The following is a 24,983-nucleotide window of genomic DNA, read 5'->3' as shown; positions in this document are numbered from 1 at the left end:
CACATCTACTATTAATCTATTTGGCTAATACAAATGTCAGAAAAGATAAACACCTAATTTGATTAAATAAACAACTTATTATTTATTAAAGGAGGATAGATTGCAGGAATAAGATCCATGAACACAGACATCATCTTAAACATGTTCAGAATCTAATATACCATGCTATATTCTTTGTACTGCCTTTGGGAAAAAGTATTACAAGAATGATGATGACACAGAATGTTGAAGGGAAGTCCTGTAACTATCAAGGATGCTGCAAATTATCTGTAACTTACACACTGCTTGAAGCAGGAAGCATGAATTTGTGATTATCAGTCATAAAAACAAAAGTAAGTTCCCAAAGTGGGTCCCTGTATCAGAAGATCCATGTGGGTATACACTTTCCAGAGTTCAAAGCATTACTGGACATTGAAGCAGGTGGTAGAAGAGGGACCCAGGCAGGTTACAGTTTTTAACTTGTGTACTAGAGGTTTCAACTAAGAATGCAAGATGGGAGGACAATAGAGGAAGGAGACCTGCACTTACATAGCTCTGCAGAGAGGTTTGTATTCCTATCCTGTCGACTCCTCCCAATAGCTCTCTGATTAGATTCATCCAACAGATAATTTACTTTACACCAGGCAATGAATGTTCTGGCTTCAACAAGGACTTAAGACAGGGCGGCTGTTCTTACAGATTTATGTCAGGGTTTCTCAACATTTACACTATGGATATTTTGGACCAGATCATTTTTTGTCGTGAGGCCATCTTGTGCATTTCTAGGATATTGAACTTCCTCCTTGAACCATATCCAGTAGATGCCAGTAACGCCCATGCAAGTATGATAACCAAAAAAAATGTCTCCACACGTTGCCAAATGTCCCCTAGGAGACCAAACTGCCCCAATGGAGAACCACTGACTTACATAATAGTGAGAGGGGAACAAACAGTTGAATCGTTCAACAAATAAATTTTACAATATCAAATAGTGAGAAACACAATGGTGAGAGAGAAAATTCCTAGGGGCTGGGGAAAGAGTAAGAGGATTTGTACAGAATACTCAAGCTACTGGAAAGTCTCTCAGGAGGAAAGTCTTAAGAAGATACAGAAGGAGGCAAAGATCTAAGAAAAGAGGTTAGAGACAAAGGAATGGATAGCAAATGCATAGGTTTTAGTTGTGAAGACTCTTAGCCTAGAAAGGTTTCTTCAATTGCTCAAGTAGAACTAGGATACAAGTCACATCTGTCTGTTTCTTGATCCTGTGTCATTTGCATGCCTTTCTATCACCTCACTTTAAATCAAGACAACTGCCCTTCAGATGTCCTAGAGTAGAAATGTGGTGAGTTCTGCAGGTGGAAGAATGATCTGAGCCCATAGCCAAAACACACTAGTGGCTGCTGATGCTTATAGGGTCTGAGAAGGGAAAAGAGTTGATGATATTAACAGAGGAATATAGTCAAGAAACATAAATTTCTCACAACAGTAATAAGAACATTAATATGTAAAATATTAATAAGATGGCCCATGCCTCTTCTCCCTTTTCCTTCCTTCCTCACAATAGAAGCTATCAGAGATATTTTTCTTTTTTCCAAAGAATAAGTTTTACAGAAAACCACACTGGGTGGCATAGTAATGCAAAATTAGAAAGTCTTTTTATCTGATAATAATTCATCCTAAAATTTAGTGTATCTCTGACACCACGAATTAAAATACATGTTGACAAAGAGATATTACCTTTTACACTAGGTAATATACTTGTTATGGATTTATAGTTTGTACATAATATTAAGTGGCCCGGACAGAGAGATTTCATTGAGCTCTTGGGAAAGACGGTAACTTCTATTTCCTGCTGACTTCTGTTTTGCATGGTGCCTTATTAAGATTTATGGAATATTTAGTTTTTGATTCTTTAATTATAATTGGCAGGTGTCCCTGAAGTTGTAAAGCAATTAGGAGGCTTTTTTCTTACCGCAGCAGTGCTGGTGGACTTGAGTTTTCTAGGGTGTTTATCATGCCCTATTTCCTCTCATTTATCATTCCAGATTGGAATCCTCAAGGACAGCATCCTAGCCAACCAATACCTCAGGGCACAGATGGAGATAAGGAGCCTGGAGAATATACAGGTAACTTTATTGCACATGAGATTTGACCATCAGTTGTAATGTTTAACACCTTACAATACGAACTTTATACATTGTCTCTAACAGCCAATTCCTCTTTGTTTTAAAAAAGACTACAAGTTTTAAGTACTTGTGGCCTTTATTTATCTAAAGACAGTAAAATGTTCCACAGTTTTAAAGTATTTTAAGTGATAAAATAGTTCTTAGTTTACAGAATAGAATTTTAAGACATCTTAAAAATAAATAAACAAAAAAACACGTGTATTTCCTTGACTAATGCTACAAAGACCCTTTAAATCTGTTTTATTTTCATTCAGGAGGGACTTTTATATTCTTCAAAAGGTTGTACGCTTTTCTTTCTGGAAGAGGAAGACAGCTCAATTAATCTTTTATAGTGTTTGCTATTTGAGTTAGTATTTTAAACTGTATAATAATATGATATATGCTAAATATTCTCAAGGATATGTTCATTTGTTTAATAAAAATACTTATTGCCCTATTTGGTATGTGCTAGTTAGTTGATATATTGGTGGAAAAAAATATATGGTCCCTTCCCTTATTCAGTTTATAGTTCGGGGGTTGGGGGAGGGACTTTTATTTATTAATTTATTTGTTTGATAAATATTTGTTCTACCAGACTTCCTTCTTGTACAATGGTAAAGAAGACAGGCCAAGTCCTGAATTCAAGAAGTACATATTCAGTTGAGGGGCATTAAAAAGTAAACAAATACATATATTATGGAATTTTAAAAATAAATCAAAGGAAGAAGATTACAGCATGGGGCTTGAGGTGTTTACTTCTAAGAGCTATTTCTTTTCTGTACCTTTAAATATTGCATAACATTAATTCTGAAGAACAAATGAGAAGTATGGGAGTTGAAATAATTTGTTTCTAATATTTTGAACTGCTTGACTGTGAAGAGATCAAAATGATAGAGAAATACAGAAGGTAGATATATGGGGTCAGAGGAAACATTTTAAAGATGGAGGATCCTCAAACGTGTTTGAATATGAATAAGAAGGAGACGAATGAGACAGGAGGGGAAGGGAAGTTTAAAATAAAAGCAGACAGAGGGTATTCCTAGAGGAGCTAGTTCTTCAGGAGGCAAGAGCTCTCAGAGATCTTACGGAGTATCTGTGTAGGGAAAATTTCTTTCATCCATTTGTTCATTCTTCTCTTCACTTATTTAGTCACACGTTTTACTCAATTATGCATTGGAAGATATAAAAAATATAAACACTATCTTTACCAATGAAGAGTTTATATATCTAAAATGTATGACTGGAAAATAATAATCCATGAAAACACAAATGGTAATAACAACTATTGCTATCAAAATTCAGAAGAAAAGATCCCCACAGTCTCAAGTTTTAATCCGTATAAAGTGTTCTATACCCAAGCTTTTGGCTTTTCATAGGTATTTCACTAGTCATTACTCATGGAGGAAGTTTACTTGACTTAGTCCTTGAAGAAGTTTCAGAAATGTGTGGAGAGGACAAAGGGCTATTGAGACAGGGGAAGAGCGTGAGCACGTCCAGGAGTTGGAATGATTTTTTTCTGTATTATATACTGTGTGTTAAATTGTATCCCCACAAAGAGATATGTTGAAGTCCTAACCCCATACAACAGAATGTGATCTACTTAAAAATAGAATCATTGCCAATGTAATTAGTTACGATGAGACCACACTCGGGTGGGCCCTTAATCCATTATGACTGGGATCCTTATTAAAAAAAAAGAGAGAAATATACATAAGGAGAAGACTGCCTGTGACAGCAGGAAAATGTGTCATGCATCTACAAGGCAAGGAATACCAGGGATTGCTGGCAGGACCAGAAGCTGGAAGGGGAAGGAAGGATCCTTATCTACAGGTTTCACAGAAAGCTTGGTCCCACTATCATTTTGATTTCAGGCTTTTGGACTCCAGAACTCTGAGTTAATATATTTTTATTACCTAAGCTACCGGATACTTCATTATAGCAACCGTAGGAAACTAATACACATGATATAAACTATAATGTAGGTATTTCCTTAATTGTATTTAAAATATGGTAAATTTGTCCTTCTTTTAATTTTATATTTCATATATGTGAAAATATAGTCTATCTGAATAATAGGAAGACACTTTCTGTAACTGTTAATTGTATCACATTTTATCCTATTAACAAAAACTGAATTATTCTTAAATTCAAGTATCCTTAAATTACCATGATTGACTTCTAAAGCTTTGTTTATAGTAAATATTTTAAAATATTGGGAAACACAATGTAATATTAAATGATAAAGCTATATATAAAAGTGTACACATAAACTGAGTTTAATATCTATGTCCATTCCCACATGTATATACAAGAATGGAAATGAATGAATGGGAGGTAGGGAAAACTAGAAGAAACTATAGCAAAATAATTATAGTAGCTATGGCTAGATTTGTCTTTAATTCTTGAAAATAAGTCTAAGAATAATTTCTACATTCTTAGAGGAAAAAAATATTTTTATCTGTTTAAAGACAAAAAGTTAACTCTTATTTGTCTATTACCATGATTAATGTTTATATGTTAAAACAACTGATCTGCTGGAATGTGTACATTGCTCTGTGTATGTTATATTCAGTAATACTTCAATTAGGATTGGTCTTCTGAGAAAAACAACTTGCTCTTATGAAGTCAATCTGAGTTCAGAAGTGTAGAGAGCATTGTAGATGTTCCGCTATCCCCAGACTGGGTTCAGGTTACCCAACTATTTGGGGGGGGGGGGATGTGTGATTCAAAGCCAGGCTCTGTTGAGATATCCAGAAGACAGTAATTTGCTCTCTTACTCCCTAAGCATGAGGCTGTAGCCACTTTCATACACAACTTGAGAAAAGAGTTGGTAGCAGAACCCAACTCATGATGAGGAGATTATGAAAAGATCTTGCTTACTATATATGTGGTGCTTTTCTGTGTTGTTTTTCCTAGTTTTCTATGTTGTTTCTCACTCTATCAATGAGGTTTCTGAGAATAACGGCATACTGAAATCTTGGTAACACTCTAGGTGCAACAAGACTAGACATTAATCAGATCATTCCAGAAAAAAATAAGATGTGGTTTTGCTAATTTCAGGTGAGACCTCCCTATATCTAGCTGGCTTAGCAATGGGTTTGGGGCTAAATAGTAAGTTACTATGATTTTAAGAACAAACCAGCATTCAAATGATTATAGTTCTATGTTAACTTTCAAGTGCACTCAAAGAATAATTGGGTTTTAGAGCATGAAAGGATGGGGGCTTTGAATTATCTAGTGGACTCTAATATATATATCTTATACTGGAGGCAAAGAGAGGTAAAGTAACTCCTTAAGTTTCCTTAGAAAGTTTGTGTCAGATCCAGATGGAACAAAGGCCTTCTGACTCTCAGGTGACGGGCTCTTCCATTATATTATGCTCTGCTATGATGATCTGTCAGAGATATTCAAGCGCAGGCACAATGACTGTCAGTCAACCTGAACATAATCCACTAAGTTATGCTAATTCCCATAAAAACTAAGATGACACACAGCTGAAGGAATCCCCACTAGGATTTCGTTCATATAAATTTGCCCATTTATGGCAAATTCATCCTACTCTTTGGAATCTTTTTGTTCTCTTTATGCTGTCTCTATTGTCATAAACCCAGATATCTCTAGGATTAAAGGAAGACAAAATGAGGAAAAATGAAACAGAAATGAAAGTGTTGCTCTTTTCTACCTAAGCTGGTTTTTCTGTGATGACTACCAGTAACAAACGAAGTGGGGAAGCCATGAGATGGCACGCCCTGGTATCCAATAAGTTTTGTTAATATCAGGTGCTAACTGAAGGAAGGGCCTGTGCTTAAACAGGTCAGAGGAAAAAGGAAATTTGCATGTGGTAATACAATTGTGGTAACAAGGGCTTTTAGTAGTCTAAAATAATTTAGCAAATGCAAGATTATCATGGACTCAATGAGACTTTAAACGTAATTAAACTATGAAAAAATCTACTGTTTTGAATACCCAATAACTGTTATTACTATTATTTTCAGTTTCAATTTGTTAAAAAAGCTTAAAAATTTTCAAAGGAGACACAACTTTCCAGCTCCTTTAAGAAAACTGGGTTTTTGTTTGGTGAAGGTAATACCGAGGAGAGAAATTCTGTGGGAAGAAGGAGCTATCAAATTGCTCACTGGAATGCCTGGGTTAGTAAGGATTTTCATTTACTAACCAGAAGGCCAAATCTAGGAGTGAAAGAAGAGAGACTATGTGGGTAATCCTTTCCAGAAAATAACTTCTTCAGAGTTTTTTGCTTAGTTTTGTTTTGCTTTTTGGTTTAGTTTACCTTGGTCAGGAGACTAGACAAGTTGTAGGAGCATTTTCTTTGAAGCCATCCTCCAAATTTCTGCCAGCATTATTTTCTTTGTAATTTGAAAATCTCATCGTCTCCTGTCACCATTTGAAATTCAAAATAAAATTCTGTGATTCTCCCTTCAAACTCAAAATAAAATAAAAATATTTGAAAGTTTAGAATTGTCAGCGTACCATTCCAGACCCTTTCAACCATCCAAGCCTTCTCTCCCATGGTTGTCTACCATTTAGATTTTATAAACGTTAATCTCCTTGTCACCCCCTTATCTGCAAAGTGTTCTGATATTTCATTGACTCGACTCAGACACTTTCCTCAGTCAGGTATCTCCAGCTGTCTTTGTGTCTAGAGACTCTTCTTTGAAACCCACTTCAATTGTCTACTGTGGAATCTTCCTTAGCCCATTCTGAAAAGTCTTTTCTTCCTTTGTACATCTGCAACATTTATACATGATGCAATGTGCAGATCTTATGACACAGGACTTCAGTTATGTGAGAGTGAGTATAGAATTTATGTCTTGGTCATCTTCCTATCTCCAGCATCAGCTCAATCCTTGACACATAATGAGTGGTCAATGGATGCTTTAAGAATGAATGGGTGAAAGAATGCATACATTTGTTGAAGCCCAATCTAAGTACAGAAAAATATGCAGGAGTAAGAGAATGCTGTGTGCTTGTCCCACAGACATTTAGAGATCGATGAGTGCTATTAAGCTAAAAGCAACATCAAAGACAGCTTTAAAAGCAGAAAGAAGTCACACCTGAAGGGAATATAAAAGAAGTAGAAATAACTTTCTCACATCTTTGTATTAAGCATTATTCCATGTATAGGACTTATGGGATGACTATATGCATTTAAACCTCAGGCCTTTTAAAAATAAATTTTCAAAGGCAGATGGGATAGATACCTTCTTTTGGCCCTTATGCTTCTTCTCCTTCATGCCAATATGGCTTTGACCTTCCCTAGATGAGTTGGTTTCAATTATTCTTTTCTTAATATGCTTCACCTGTGGAGGAAAGGTAGTTGACCTTAGTAGACTGATCCATCATGACAAGATTACATGATTAGACCCAATATTTCAAAGTCTTTCTTACCAGACAAGCAAATAGATTGCTTTCTTCTGATGATTGTCTCAAATACTATAATTAAATACTATCATTTGGATGCTTTTTTGTTTTAAGTAACAGAAGATCCATCTAAAAGTCTCTGTAATAAGTAGAGGTTTATTTATTTTATATATTAAAGGTATTCAAAAACAAAGCATTGGTTTATCTAGTCAAAGATGTCAAAGACCAAGGCTTTCCCCTGCTTTCTCTTCACCATCTTTCGGATGTTGGCTTTTCATCTTGACCTAGCTATTCCATTGTCTCAAGTAACTACTCAGGTATCATGACTGCTTTGAAAAGCAGAAAACTGGAACCATTGTTTGTCTATGCTAGAAGTAAAGTCTGCTTACTGTTCCTAGCTACATTAACAAACAAGAGTGTCATCATTTACCGGCAGCTTCCAGAATTATAGACATAACCCTTGACGGACATACAGAGTCTTTTACAAATTTAATTTGTTTATGGTTGTTGTAACAAAACAAGACACAGGAATCTGAACTTTTCATACACCAAGTAGCATAAGGCCTTATAGGGAGTAAATCTATGATAATTATTTTTGTATGTTAGTTTTACAAACATGAAAAATAATGATAATTATATGGACAAGGGGTGATTTAAATTTTTAACAAGCTAGAACTATTATCGGGACAGACTTATTTATAAAACAAACTCAAGGTCTAAACTGCTCTTGTTCTGATAAAAGTAGTAGAAGTTTTGCTTTAATAACATTTTCTAGAAATTGGTTTATCTCTCTTTTGATTTAAGATTTTCCAAAATATTTTTGAGATGAAACTCTAAAGCCACTAGTTATAATGAATTAAAGTAAATCAATAAAAGATACTCAATAAATTAGTTCTTAAATTTTTTAAGCTTACTTTCTTTGCCTATGTTTAAGGGTAGTTTCTGGGAAGACTAACTAGACTGGAGAAAATTCTTTTAATTTCCCCCAGTGTAAATACAAGGCCTCACTTTTCTCTTTCCCCTTTACTCTAAGAAGGCATGTTTGTTTTTTTCTTCCTGCAGAGACAAGACTTAAAGTAATTGCTGTTCACAGCTTGAAAGAACAAGACCTTCACTACTTTTTAAGTTTTTCCTCCCCAGAGGTAGCCTCTTGCTTTAATAAATTGAGACTTTAACCCTAATGATTTTTTTTTGTAAATTTGGTTCAAGTGTAAAGGGTAGAAAGGCAAAACTCAACAGGCTATATTATTTCTTAGTCATGTAAGAAATTTATCATCATAAACATATATTGCACTCACTAATAAGTTATCCTATTCCCAAATGCAAAATCATAAAAAGGAGATGATAGTAAATATCCTTTAGCACATATTTGTTGTGAAAATTTTTTAACATTTGTCATTACAAGAGCTAAAAAATAAACCTTGTACAATTTAATTTGGGGATGGGGGATGTTAAATCTTCCAAGTAGTCGCAATATAGTTAGAAGAAGACATTTTCGACTTTCCTGAGGATTTCCTATGTGAGATAAGACAGTTAAACATAACCATGAGCTCTCATTTAAAGAGATTCTAGTATTTTAAAGTAAATTTATGTAACTTGTTTTTGAAATTTCTTATCATTTGACTGACTTCAGACACCATTAGACAAAACACAAAATTGAGCTTCAATATTAGAAAATTAATGAAAGGTGATCAGAACCTAGAAGGTTATGAAAGTTTTAGTCATTGGTCATAGGAAGAAAGGGAAAGAGAGATCAGTAGTAATGATGTCATTTTATAAATTATCAGGAAAAAAATGTATAAAATTCTCTAAAGAAGTAAATGAAAATATGTAGATAAAAGTAGATTATGATCAGCATATGTATATATGTGGTAAACATTCAATATATATTGATTTAAGGTATCAAAGTTTGAAGAGAGCTCTGCGGAAAATGGGTATTTTTTTTTTCTTCTTCTAAGCATCACTCTTTTCTTGTTTTCCCTTTGCCTCACTGCACATCCTTTTTACTTTTTCTGAATTTCTTTCTTTCTACCTGTTCCCTTTTGTCTTTTCCTCTTTCTTCTCTCAAAGTGTTTTTGTTTAATTTCTTTTTCTCTCAAATAACACATCTGGAAGATCAGGCTAGAGAAACATTTCTGTAGTATCCCCAGAAAGGTGCAGTTCCTTCCATCTTCCTGCTTGACCATCCTTAGCATTTGACTTTCAGTCTCATGGTCATAAGAGAGCACTTCACTTAGAGACATGATTGTATCACTGTTCCTGTTAGGAGGAAGGTGGAAGGTAAAGTTGAAGGGCCAATGATAAAGAGAACATGTCTGCTAAGTTAAATCTCTTTAAAAAGCATTCTTAAGGGATGCCTGGGTGGCTCAGTGGGTTAAAGCTTCTGCCTTCAGCTCAGGTCACCATCCCAGGGTCCTGGGATCAAGTCCCACATAGGGTTGTCTGCTCTGCAGGGAGCCTGCTTCCTCTTCTCTCTCTCTCTGCCTGCCTCTCTGCCTACTTGTGATCTCTGTCTGTCAAATAAATAAATAAATAAAATCTTAAAAAAAAAAAAAAAGCATTCTTAAATCCCATCCAGAAGACACTTGCTTGCAGAACTTGGCCATAAAGAGAACAATAGCTACCAGAGTCTTAGGAAGTAAATAATATCTGGAACCCCCTCCCCAAATCATCCTTTCCAAATAGAATTTTACAAGTTAAGAGGAAGATTTAAAAAAAAATGAAAAATGACAGTAACAGACTAAGAGTGGTTTCTCTGTTATCCCCCAAGGCAGAAATCTAAGAGTCAACCTCAGGTTCACAATCTCCTTGAAATCATTCTTCAACACTGTTCTTCAGTGCATTGTTTACTCAACAGGTTTTATCGATCTCCAGTCAAATCTGCCTTTCTCCTCTTCCTCCTTCCATTGTACTGCTCCAGTAGGATGAATGGTAGTCCCCATTTTTTTTTCATAACCTGATTGCTGGAAACTGTGAATGATTATCTTATTTGGAAAAGTGGGTCTTTGCAGGTGTAATTGACAATCTTAGGATGAAGAGATCATCCTGGATTATTCAGGTGAGCCCTAAATCCAATGACCATACATGAGATCCAATGATCCATACATGAGAAATATAACAGGGGAAATAAAACAGAAAGAAGAGAAGTCCATGTGAAGATGAAGGCAGATTGGAGTGACTAGACCATGGTCACAGAATGCCAGCAGTCGCCAGAAGCTGGAAGAGGCAAGAAATGGGATCCTGCAGTCTCTGGAGGGTGTATATCCCTGCGGACACCTTGATTACAATTTCTGGCCTCCAAAATTGTGACAATATATTTTTGCTGGTTTTAGCCATACGCACGTGGTAGCTGATTACAGCAGCTTCAGGAAACGAAGCTGCCTTAATTTGCATATTTTTTTTGTTTTTGTTTTTGTTTTTTGCTTTTTTTTGGCCTGGATTGTCACAACTGTGCTAAATTGTCTCCCTCCCCTCTTTCTTGCCCTAGTCCTATCTATGCAGCCACCAGACATTCTTCTTAACACAAATCTGATTACTATTTTGTCTTAAAACTTTTCAATGGCTCCCCATTGACTATAGGCTAATGTTTAAATCCCTTTGTAGGTCACACAAATGCCTTTACAATGAAGCCCCTATCCATACAAATTTAGCTCCTTACACTCTTAACTTGAATCATACATGATTTCCTGCAGTGCTGTGAATTCCCCTGGTATATCATGCTTCAATTCCTTTGTATGCATTCTTTTCTCTGCCCAGAACACTCTCCGTCCTTCTCTATCCGTTAAGCTTTTTCTCTTTGTGTGCAGATAAGTGCTTCTATGACCCCTGGTACACAATGCCTTAATATTTTACCCCAGCTTGTCAGACTTAAATATGAACCCCTCAAGGGTCTAGCGTTCTTTGTATTTCTCTGGTCTAGGGAGTAGCAGCTGCATAATAAGCAGTTAACAAAAATCTAGCCAAATAATAAAGAAGTGATGTATATCGCGGCCATTAGAATTGGATGGTGCAGTGAGTGAGAATCCATAGAAGAGAGAGGAAAGGCCATTGGCTTTGGCTAAAAGTAAATGGTTAGATTCCTTAGGGATAGTAATTTGGTTGCTGATGACTGATTGCTGGGAATTAAAATGTAGCAGGTGTTTAGGAAGTAAATGGAGTAACTATAGATTCTGAGTTCCAGAAATCTGGCTTCAGAAGAAAAGGATATTATATGTGTCTAGCATTTTAATTAGTTTCTGATATTATATTCTTTCTTAAAAGAGTATAGATTATGATTTATAGTACTAGACATGTGTTGTGAGTATTACCATTATTTATTTATTTATTTATTTTGGACTGGTATCTATTACCCTTGCCTTTAAGTGCCTCTTACTTTTATTTAGTAGAATTGCTTCTCCCTTATTTAGTAGTCTTAATGAGACTGAAAATCAAGATGTCTCGACTTATACTAATTGAGGTATGTTGTATGACCCAAACATGGCCAATAGTTTCCCATTGTTGATATTTTGATTCCTGAAAGAATCAATGGAGAAAATAGTCTAAGCTCATTTATTTCAACGGGGAGACTTGAAAAGATAACTGAATGGTTCTTGACACTGAAGCTTTCATATCTGGTCTTGTTCCTACCTTTTTTCCTTTTTTTTTTTTTTCCACAATCCTATTTATTTTTCCTTTGAGTCTTGGAACTACCTATTATTTTTGCAAATTTTCCTGCTTACATTAACTACAACTTAATTTCTCTAACTTACAACCAAAAAATCCAAACTCCCCTAACTAATAAACTTGGAATTTTTGTTGATATTAATAAATGGGGAATAGCCTTAGAGAAAGGAAAAGAAAAAAAGGAGAAATTCTTCAGTGGAAGCAAAAGCTAATGTTGCATGATGGCTGCTATTCTTATCATACTAGTCAATGGCTCATAAGAAGGAAAAAAAAGTTGTCTTCTTCTGGAAGGAATTGAAAGAGTAAGTTTAAAAATAGAATTTTAGAAGTCTTTGTAAAAAGTTAAAACCTCACAGTTTCAAGATTACTTAAATTTATGCAGGGAATGACTTAGAGGAGAGGTACTCGATAAAAACTGTGATGTTTGTCATTTCTAATTTCAGTAATCAAGCGCGGCTTGCTTTCTGCTTGAAAAAGCCTCTATGGGATGATATTAATGGCATAATGGAGAGTCAAAGAAAAAAATCAAACTGTTATGAAAAAGAATGATATTGAAAAATTCATGAGCTGGAACCTTCAGAAAAGGAGCGTGTTTATGGTGATAGATGATTAGGATTACTGGAATGGTATGTGGTCTTTTGTCCTGAAGGACATGCCACCTCTTATATTCCTAAAATCTATATAATGCATTAAAAACATTCTCACAAGGAAGACTACAGCCCAGTGCTTTACTCAGCTTCTTCCATTACAATTCTGTTATTGAACGCTGATTTCTTCTCCGTGATGCTTGTGATTATTTTTGAGAGAGTCGATGTGTTCATTATGGCTAAAAGTGTTAATACTTTATCATTTTTAGAAATGAGGAAAGTGTCCTGCTTGGGCCCTAGAAATGTGACCCTAACAAGTGACATTTATTATTTGCCTGTGTTACCCTGATTGTCTGCCTTCACCTGCTCGGACATCAACATTCTGACCAGTGGCTCTATTTAGCCTTTTCTGACAGGGACATCTAGAGCAGAAGGCAGGGAGGTCTGAGAGGGGCTTCAAAGAAAGACAATTCGGAGAAACAGACTTCGAGCCCAAGGAAATCAAGTAATTGTATGACTTTTATCAAAATACTCAACTTCCTTATTTCTCAGTTTTGTTTTGTTTTGTTTTAAATCTCTGAAATGGAGATTATTGTACCTAATCCGTTTATCTCATGGAATGGCTGTGAAGGAAAGGAATAATGTGTGAGGGAAATTTAAACTAAAACATTTATAAGGAAATGAAAAATATATCATTAATTGGGACACATATCATGCTATAAAACAACTTAGGGGAGTGTGCTTCTCCACAAACAGCAAAGCACATGAATTGGTTAAAAATCGTTCATCAGATAAAAAGTTAAAACAAAAATATATTCAAATGCATTAAGACATATAGACCTTAAAAAGCTATTATATACACATACTTTCAAAGAAAAGTAAAATGCATCCACCTGGTATAGCCTGACTCATTCTTTCTTAAAAAGAAAGTGTTTCTGGAGCACCTAGGTGGCTCAGTTGTTAAGCATCTGCCTTCTGGTCGGGTCATGATTCTAGGGTCCTGGGATCCAGCCCTGAGTGGGGAGTCTGCTTCTCCCTCTCCCACTCTCCCTGCTTGTGTTCCCTCCCACTGCCCCTGTCAAATAAATAAATATTTTTTAAAAACTTAAAAAAAAGAAAGTATTTCTAACAATATCAGTAACAATATGTAATAAGATGCTTATCTTTCCTAAGCTTGAATGTAAGATTTGCCTGGGGGCTCTGTCCTGTGTCATCATTGGCTTTTACTCTTAAAAACACTGAGCCATTTCTATTAGTCAGCTTGCAAATACTCTCATGTCAAACCTGGAGTACCCCACCCCTTCTATGTGACATTTTCTATTCTTATTTTATAGCCAGTTGTAATGCAGAAGGTGCAATGCTATCTCTTGTAAATGTATACTTCTAAGACATGCAATCCATTAAAAAACTTCCTGTGGTAGGTTCTGTTGGCTGATATCGAATGTTTACACAATGTGGCCTATTTTTTATAATTACATTTTAATTGAGCCATATATAGCATAAAAAGATAACTGCGTATACATTGTCTAGTTGAATAATATTTCAAGGTACATCTTTTAATTTTACTGCTTTTATTGATACTGTTCCAGTTTGCGATTTCCCCACAGCTGTTTTTATTTCGTGAAAATCATTCATCCCATGAGCATGACTATAGCTCTAAGCATTTTATAATAAATTGTTATGATCATTAAACACATGTAGTTAAGGACTTCTTTGCATCCATTTTCTTGTTCTTAGTTTTAATTTTTCATCATCTTTATTAATTTTATATATCAAATATAATTTTTAAATCCCCCAATTAACAAGCTACATATGTTCTGTCTGTGTGCTGAGAGCTGCCTCCCTCCATCGTTTCCACACAGAGTGCGTGTCTATCTCCTCCCTGGTACAGACTTCCCAGCAGCACATTGGCTCTCTTCCTGCTCATGTTGTTGATTGCCTCCCATTCCTGCCGTATTCTGTGGTCCTCGGTGATTTCCCATCCTCCTGCTACATCTTCTTCTCTTCTGGTCTCCCAAACAATGATCCAATTACGCCTCTCCTCTGTAGCTCCCCTGATAATCTCTTCGTCTTGCTCCTGCTGTCTTTTCGATGTGTTGCCTACGATGGTCACAAGATGCTCACTTTCACACTTGGCACTGGCTATGAGTCATTCATTCATTATTCACTCAATCTTCAAGAATCTCTTTAGGGCCAACTCCTTATCAACATGATGCTAGGGACCAGATTACAGAAAGGAGCACAACACAGTCACTCCCTGCAAGGAATGTAGAGTTCAGTGTTCTATAGGAGAGCTGTCAGAATCTGAAGGCTGTAAACGATGTTCTCCATTTTAAAAACTGGTCTCCAAGCAAAATTTGCTCTGAAAAATGCCCATTATGGGATTCATTTTCCCTCCGTGAATTCCTAAGTTACATAAAGCTTGCTGTGGGTGAGAGACAAACTTCATAAAATCTCAGTTCAAGGGCTTTATTACTGATATGTAACAACCTGTGAGTAAATATTAGCTATTACTTTTACATCGTACGTGAACCCCTGGAAAAATCAATTCTTCATAAATAATGAAAACGGTAATCAAATTTTTGCAGTAAATAAACCACCATAGTTTGTGTTATAGTTGTGTCAGTAATTTGCAAAATTAGTTCTTGGCTTTACCTGATGCCAGACTGTGAAGCTATATAAAATTCAGATTGCTTAAAAACATCCTTGCACAATTTCTTGCGCTTGGTGTCCCACAGGACAGCATTTCTGAGGCAATTGCAAAAGAAGCTAGACCCCAGGAACCATAAAGGTATGTAGACTCAGCCCAATATAAACAAAATATAAAATGTAGACTAAACAACAAAATCCACAAACAATAACAACAGCAAGCTTGCTTTGAGTTTCCAGAAGGTTTGGGGGGAGTTTTCTCTTCTTCCGAATCAATTTACCTTTATAAAAATAAAATTCTATTTCATAGATTGTATTTTATATGTAGTGATCCCAGAGTTCCTATAAAGTATACACATAGAGCCAGTATTCAGTAAGTGGAACAATGTCACTCAACATCTGAGTAAGATTCTTACTTATAATGGTTTTTTAAAAAGGCCAGATGGGAAACATTTTCCATGATATTAATGAGGAAATTCTATCCTTGTTGGGGTGGGAGGGTGGGAGGGTGGGAGTGGGGAGGAGTTCTTTAGATTATAAATGTCTAATTAAGCTGGAAAGAAGTCAAATTGTCAGAATCTGACAGAAATGCGACTACGGCGGACCTCAGACTGTAACAGGGAGCTAACAAAGTATTGCAAATGTAGACAGCAGGAACAGAAACACAGTGTTCAAAACAAGGAAACTAATAGTCCTGATGAAGAGTGCTATATGATTTTAAGTTTTGGCTGCCACAATTTCTGATAGACTTGGAGTAACTAGAATGCATCCAGGGGAAGAGAGCCAGAATGGCAAATAGTCTGAAAATCTCATTTCTTAAAGGAGCAAAGAATTGTTAGTTTGGAAAAGAAAACATCACAAGGGAATTTCAAGAGTTGTCTTAAAATATTTGAAGGATGGTAATCTTTAAGAGTGTAGACGACTTCTTCTTCTTCTTCTTCTTTTTCTTCTTCTTCTTTCCCAAATGGTAAAGAAGAATGAAATCAGTTAAAAGATTTACCGAAGCCAATTTTAGTGCACTGTTAAGATTTCAACTGTTAGAGTCATCAACAAGAGTGTCTGGAGGGCAGATCCTGTTGTGGTAGGCTCCATGGGCTCCTGGGGCATTGCCAGTTTGGACCTAAATGCTCAAAGGCCAAGATGAGAATTGACATATGAGGCTGTGTTAAGTAGATTATTATCTCTGGCTAAAACGGAAAAAGCTAAAGATTTGGGGGCAAAGTAGTAAATAACTACTAAAAACTTTGATTAACAGACACGTGAGAGTTCGGTTTTTAAACTTAGAAACTCTTCTCTTTATTTCCCTCTTGCAATTAGGATGAATATTTTAGGGACCTAAATTAAGCAGTCAAAATTAAACTCATACCCTCATTTTATTGTATATCCCTAATGTATTTAACATAAAAAACAAAACAAAACAAAACAAAACAAACTTCCAGGAGGCTAGTGATTCATCAATCAAGCAATGAAAGAACCAGTGAGTCAAGCTAGTAAGCCTTAAACTCTCCATCTATATAATCAAGTTCTTGCCTTTGGGAATCTTATTGCAGAAAACTCATAAAGCAATAGAGGGCATTGTAAAATGGTAAACTGTATAGACAAGACTAGTGGTTTCTGAGTGTTTGTCTCTTTGTTTGTATTTAAGAACCTGATGTGGAAGTTCTTGCAGAGTGGGTTTTCCAGAAGCAGACACTGACATTGAGAGGAAGTTTGGCATGTCGTGTACTATGATGGGTTGACAGTATTTGTGGAAGGGAGAAAGAAGAAGCAAGGCTTGGCAACGGAAGAGGCTCAATTGCAACGTAAGACAGACAAAGACTTGCCCAAACCCACAAGGAGCTCTGCAGCATATGTGGCCTAATAAAATTGTCCAGCGGTGAGTAGGTGACATGGGGAGGCTCCCAGAGCGCTGTTTTGAATAGCCATGGGATATACTCCCGGGAAGGATGTACCTTTGGTATATCCTCAGCTTTTGCAACTGAGGCAAACCTTGAAACTTTGATCTAGATTTGTGTCCACCAAAGAAGTCAATACATAAACTGATAAGACTAGAGCTTCTTTGGGTAAAGCTGGGGTAAGAGGTCTCTAACCTGTCAGCTATGAAGAATATTCAAAAAACCTCTAGACTCCCGTAGAGTGTAGCGGCAGAATAATAATAGCTTATAATTATAGAGTGGTTGATAAGGGCCGCATGCTCTCCTAAGTGTTTTGTATGCATCAGTCTTTTGATCCTCTCACTAACTGTGCAACATGCATACCACTTACTTCATTTTACAGATAAGGAAACAGGCTCAGAGAGGTTAAGTAATCTGCACAAGGTCACCCAGACCATTTGGTCCAAAGTCTGTATTCTAAACTGTTATACTACTCTGCACACCTCAGCCTTTATGTGAAGTTTTATGCAAAGGCTTCAGGTAGAGTTTAAGGAAGAGGGCATGTTAAAGAATGTGCCTTGAAGTCTTGCACTGTTAGACCTGGCATGATCTTTGTTATGCTGGGGACAGTAGTCAGTTGTGCACTCTGGTGCAGGAGACCGGGACAGCAAATGTCTGTGGCTGCCACAAGCTGTTTCTTCTTAACATGCCTTCAGCTGGAGTAAATTCCTCTGCCTTCTTTGTTAGGAATGGCAACTGACTTTTTAATCAGTTGGATGGGAGCATAATTGAGGTGTGACTTCCGGGTACAGCCAAGAAGAATTTGCTCCCGGAAGTTCTTCCTCTCTTCTGCCGTGTGATTGGCATAACGACTTCCCCTGGGACAACCTTGAAAACCATGTCCCAGAGATAATGCCATCTCTGTTGTCATAGATATCAGAGTGACTGCATGAAATGAAGCAGCCTGACCAACAGAACTGAGTGAGAAATGCATTTCTCTTATATTTATATCCTTAGATGTTTGGTCTACTTGATACTGTAACCTAGCCTGCTTTAATTTAGATATTCTTCCCACTCGGAGAGATTTTTATGACATCTCTAATATCATTATTACACACAGAGGACGCTGTTCACATACAAGTCAGGACAGAGGCTCTCCAGTTGCCATGCTGGCTTATTATTAACATTTCTTCTTTGGCAAAGATCGACTTCAAATGAGCATTGGTGTGTGTACATAGTATTATAGTTCCTTTGGCTAAGAATGTACTTGGAAGAGAGCACCTCAGACTCTGTGAGGAGGATAAGACTCAAATCTGGCATGAACGTTGGGGTACAGGTTAGAGGGGATGTCCTGGATGGGAGTGCACAGGGGTAAGATGAAAATATGCCCAGTAGTGTTGACAATGCTTCAAAAATGTCCGAGACAGCTTCCTGTTAGTAGCTCTGAAGGCGAAGGGGAAATAAGGATGAGGGTAAATGTCACCCTGGTGAGCTCTGCCAGGCTCAAGCTGCCAGCTGTGCTTCATAGGGTGGGTGAAGTTTCAAAAGTGTCCTCCAAAAACAGGATCCTTTTGTTGGCTCTAGGTCCAATTAAACCACTCAAAATCCTTTTCACTGAGCCCTATTACAAATGAACAAAGTTTTTTTTTTTTTTTTTTTTTTTTTTTTTGTTAATATGGGGCTATAATTAGTGAGGGTGGGTTGATTCAGAAAATATTTATTGCGTTCCTACTGCATGCCTGACACTGTTCTGGGCACTGGGGATACGACGGGGAACAAAGCAGAACAAAAACCTCCGATTGTTTAGTTCTATTCAGAAGTGAAATCTGAGTGGGTCATAATGATAGTAATGATTGTGCTGCTCAGATTACTAAACAGGCTGGACTCTCCCTGATCTAAGATTTAGAAGTTCAGCATAGGTGAAAACAGGTATGAAGCAACATGAAAAGCATCTTTCTGGGAACACTCCACATTAGAGCAGTTTCATTTGTCAGCCTGGAGCTAAGATGCAATCTGGAAGTAATGAGCAGGGTAGTCACAGATTCAAGGCTTTATTATGCCTCATAAGGCAGATTTTTCAAAAACATGATAAATACAATTTAAGAAAGAGCAGAGATATACAAAAAATATATATACACAGGTATTTAAAAGATAATGCCTCGAGTATTTGGCTTGAAACAGAAAACAGGCAAAACATGTTAAGGAAAAAAAAGAACATTTAGAAAAACAGACTGTTAAGTATGTTGTAAACGGCTTGTAGAAATTCTAATGAAAATATCATAAAACAGATTACATAATTTGTAATAGAAGCCTATTTTCAAATATACACATATGCACACACTACACTTCAAATATGTGGCCCAATTCACAAATTTGGTTTTTAAGTAATATAACAATTAGCATGACTCTTGAAAATGTATCTGTAAATATTTTGTGTTGAGCATCACTGGTAAGATCAAACTCGTCACAGATGAAAATCCTGCCAAACTAAATGAGTATTTAAAGATACACATGGCCCATGTATGTTTCTGATTCACTTCACACATTCACAAACCTGATTCTTCACACTTTGCTGTATGAATAAATCTAATTCAAACAGAATTGAGAAGATGAACTTTTATGCCTTCTCCTTACACATCTGTAAGTGACTCAAGAAGAAGCAAATGGCTTTTTTTTTTTTTTTTTCAAAAAAGGCTCGTTTCCAGGCGGAACTCTTATACGCCAATCTGATCACACTTATTTAATTTAGTTTTACCTAAAGTTGAAATTAATAATTAGCACTTAGATCATTCTTTGCATCAATTAAAAAAACCCCAAAACCAACCAACCAACCAAACAAACAAAAAAAACCCCAAACTGTCCATGAAACATCGTGTTCAAACTTGGAAACTTCTGATCCAAAGCAGCGCCTTGTCCCCCTGCTACTTTTGCTAGCCCACAGGCAACTCCCAACAAGACTTGAGGCAGTGAGGAGTTGTGCAGTATTTTTCACTCAAGTTGAATTTACTCTTCCTAATTTGGTCTGGAAAAAACAATAGTGATGGAAATTCTACAGAGACAGATTAATTCAGAGGTCAAACAATAACAAAATGGGGAAGAGAAGTTAATGAATCTTTACCGTGTGAGGCAATGCACAGAAGGTCCTAGAGAATCCATAAGCCTAGCAAGAGAAGCATGAGTAGTTTGTTAATGACACAAGGGCTTTGAAATTGAATTTATCTTGTACACTCAGCTGTTTGGGGAGTACATCATTTATAAGACATTCTTGTTATTAATATTTTCCATTCCATAGACACTCTTGACAAACTATATACTTTTTCACCACATTAATTTTACATTTAAAATGAACATCTGGTAACTGCATTTATTCATCTGATTCTCAACCATCTTGCTCTCTCTGATTTTCTTCTCCTGACGTTCTAAACAGCTGAAGAAAACCTGAATTTGGGTACTGTAGACTTAAAGTCATCAAATGCCTAATGTTCAGATGAGAAGGATGATAGCTCCCTCCTTTAATCACTTGGTCAATCAGTCACTCAATCAACATGTGTTCTACTGACCATACATTCAGTTCGAAGACCATTTGCTTATCTTATTCCAATTACAAGTGGCTCTCCTCTGTTCCCAGAGCACTGTCCATTGTTTTGTTTTGAGTTCACCCAAGAACAGAGGCTGAGAAAAGACTTGATGCACATTGTTTCTTTGCAAAGAGAGAAGAAAAAAAAAAAAGAGTGGGACACAGAAGGAAGAAAAGTCTACGTAAGCGTGCATACTTGAGGTTGCCACAGAAGGCAACAGGAGCTCAGTTACCTTAGAACCTCTGAGAACCATGCAGAATGCTTCCTTCTGAACAATGAAGTCTGGAGCAATTATTCACCACCTGCTCTCCCTCATTAGTTGGGAGTTGCCTTTGTGGCATTAATTCCCTAAATGTTCAAGCAGAGGCTTCCGTTGTGTTGGAGAAGTCCTGAGAGTAAAAAGCAGGAAGACTGGTCACCAGAATTCGAGGTGTATCCCTGTCATGGCAATGGGAGTCTGAGGTCACACGGAAACTTCCGCAGCTGAAATCTGAAGGGGGTCCAAGAGATGTGAAGGTTGGGTATCAAGGGGGTTGGTAACATTCTACCATGGATCACATTACTTATTTCTTGAGGTGCATTTTTCCATCTCTTTACCAGACTGAGAATTATTCAAGGTAGAGGTATTTTCTATTCTGTTGCCAAGAAGTGTGCAAGGTTTATAGCAATGTCCCTCGAATTCTTGTTGAACAAAGAATGAAATAATACATTCCCATTCCACTGTACAATGGAATTGATTGTTTGCATAGTGCCACTTTTTTGAGAACTAAAATATTCATTTTTATTAACTTAAATATAGCATATTCATATACATGCATTCATTTGCTTATGTATTGAAGTATGGAAGTCCAGCTCCAGAAAAAAAATCAAAACTACATGCCACTTATTTATTATTTATTTATTTATTTATTTGACAGAGAGAGAGAGACCGAGAGAGACAAGAAGAGGAAGTGGGAGAGGGAGAAGTAGGCTTTCTGTTGAGCAGGGAGCCCGAGGTGGGGCTCAATCCCAGGACCCTGGGATCATGACCTGAGTCGAAGACAGATGCTTAATGACTGGGCCACCCAGGCACCCCATACCCCTTATTCTTAATCATGTATTGCTACATGATCTAGCATCCCCAAACTTAGTGGCTTGGTAATGTAATATTTCTGTGTGCTTAGTAATGTAATATTTTCTTACTTCTGTGGGTTGCCTATTCAGTTATTCTCATTCATGTACTGTTTTCTGGGATGTTGGGCTAAGTGAAAGATCCAAAATGGCCTCATCCACACAGACAAGAGTTGGGGCAAACTTCTATCAGTTAGAAGCCTCAGTTTTCTCCACTGGGGCCTCTGCACTTAGCTATTTGGGCTTCCTCACAGAATGGTAACTGGCTTCCACAAGAGTGTTGCAAAGACATGTAAGGCCTGGCCTCGAGGATTATGCAGCATCACTTTCTTCACATATTTTTGGTCCAAATACCTCACAGGGAAAGCGTGGATTCAAAAAGAAAGAACGTCAGTGGTGTATCTTTGTAGGAGAGTGGCAAAACCTCATTGCAAAAGAATGTGTAAGATGGGAGATTGTGATCATCTTCGGGAACATAATCTACCATACCCAATGTATACCTAGATCTATTCAAGCACATTATACTAAATGGAAAGACACTTGAGGACAGAGCCCACATAAAATTATTTTGTATTCCTAAAAACTAACCCAGGATCTGACAGGTACCTGTACATAATAAATGTTTGTTGGATAGAAATTTAGAAGTGAGACAAACCATAAGAGACCTTAATCTCACAAAACAAACTGAGGGTTGCTGGGAGGGGGGGTCTATGGAGAGGGTGGTTGGGTTATGGACATTGGGGAGGGTAAGTGATATGGTGAGGGCTGTGAAGTGTGTTAGCCTGATGACTCACAGACCTGTACCCCTGGGGCATATAATACATCATATGTTAATAAAAATAATTAATTAAAAAAAAAGAAAGTTGGAAGTTAAAAAATGTAAGCATCCCAAAAAACAATTCTTTGGCTGTGAATAAATTGATAAGATTTCTCCCTTAGGTACCAATTCTCCATGATCCTCTGGTACCAATCAGTGTATAAGGACTATGTCTTATCTTCTCAGACAATACTTTAGAGAAGAAAGAAGGCCCCCTTTTCAGGGAAGAGTTTAAAAGGAAAAACTTGAACCAGGAATGTAGGTTGGGGATGAGAAGAGAGGCCTATTCAAAATTTTTGCCTTGGGCACCTGGGTGGCTCAGTTGGTTAAGCATCTGCCTTCCGCTCTGGTCATGATTACAGGGTCTTGGGTTCAAGTCCTGCATCAGGCTCACTACTCTGTGGGGAGTCTGCTTCTTTCTTTGCCCCTCCTCTGCACTCATTTTCTCTCTCTCACTCTCACAAAAATATATAAAATCTTTAAAAAAACTTTTTTTAAATCTTAAAAAATTTTTAAATTTTTTTAAATTTTTAAAAAATTCTTTGGTTCATTTGGAGAGGAGAGTGGAACAGGGATGGGAGTCAGGAAGAAAGTATAGAAGGCAGTAAACAAGAAATAAAGACTGATGTGTGTAGTTTGACAATGACTCTACAATTTTTTTTTTTTTTAGTGTTCCCCTAGAACATGGGATTCCAAAGGCCTTCATAAGTGTCCCACATGGGAATGCTGAAAAATGTCAAAGCTAGAGCCAGATGAGGGTACTCTGTTGGAGATTCAGAGCCAGAAAGATGAACAAAAGCTCCACAGATGAGCCTGTTCACTCATTGGTGCAAGAAAGTATTTTGCGTTCTCATGGAAAAAAAAAAAAAAACAAGTGCTATGACTCTTCAGCTGTGTCAACAAAATATAGTCCAGATGGACTGCTGTCATACTATTAATGTGGTGGCTAACTTCCCACTCCTTTCTTTCCTTTTCTTTCATTAAACATTTCTGTGGGACAAAGATATCTCATGCCTACTATAAAAATTTGTTTAATGTATGAATATTACTCTAAAGACTGCCTTTCTGGAGCTCATCTATTTTGAATATGTAAAGATCTCTATTGCACTTAGCAGAGAGAGTATTAACAATTCTTGCCGGTTTACATACCTCACTTCAAGCATAAAGGTTTTCTCTAAGCAAAATCTATACAATTTTTGGAAAACTTGTTTTACCTATGAAATTTTGAATCATAATGAAAGAAATAACAGTGCCAGAGTGATAATGAAATGTTATCAGTTGAAAAATTGCAAGCAATAGAAAGTCTTGAGAAATCTTGCTTTCTCAACTTTATTGACCTCTTCCAAAGAAATTGAATGTATTTATTAATACACCTAAAGCTAAGATCCTGCTCGTTGCAATTTCTTATTTGCAAGTTTTCATTCATTTTTTTTAAGTATGTTAAATTTGCTCTTTATTTTGACACAAGTTGATTCCACAGCTCATGGTTTTGCTTTCCAGTTGAATTGTTCTTTTAGGCTAAGATTTTCTCCTGCCAACAGCCCACTGTGTTTCTCTATTAGCCCCTTTTCTGAATGATCTAAGGCAGTCTTAGCTATGTTCTGGACGAGGTAGTAATAAATTAATGGATAAATCATTTATTACTTGCCTTTAATTTTTTTTAATTTATTTATTTGACAGACCACAAGTAGGCAGAGAGGCAGGCAGAGAGAGAGAGAGGAGGAAGCAGGCTCCCCACTGAACAGAGAGCCCGATGCGAGGCTCGATCCCAGGACCCTGGGATCATGACCTGAGCCTAAGGCAGAGGCTTTAACCCACTGAGCCACCCAGGTGCCCCTATTACTTGCCTTTAAATAGTAACTTGGTCCAAAGACTCCATAGGTAGCATGGCAAACTGTGGCATTTTCCAATTTATGCTACATGAATACCGATCTAATCTGGATGGGAAAGTCATCTTGTGGAGTGATAATATGGCACTGGCTTTGATAGACAAACCTGTGTGACTTTGCAGGTATAGTTTTCATCCTCTCTGAGATTCAGTTTTTTGGAGCTATGGAGATAATCATAGGGTCTTGTACTGACTTTACAAATCATGTATGTAAATGATTTAACACAGTTCTAGGTAGAGTAAAAATCTTTAAATGTGAACTGTTAATATCATTGTTATTAAGCCAAACAATGAT

This window comes from Enhydra lutris, unplaced genomic scaffold (genome assembly GCF_002288905.1).
Source record: "Enhydra lutris kenyoni isolate GAN:26980312 unplaced genomic scaffold, ASM228890v2 scaffoldscaffold9, whole genome shotgun sequence".
Lineage (NCBI taxonomy): Eukaryota > Metazoa > Chordata > Mammalia > Carnivora > Mustelidae > Enhydra > Enhydra lutris.
This window is presented reverse-complemented; position numbering follows the sequence as displayed.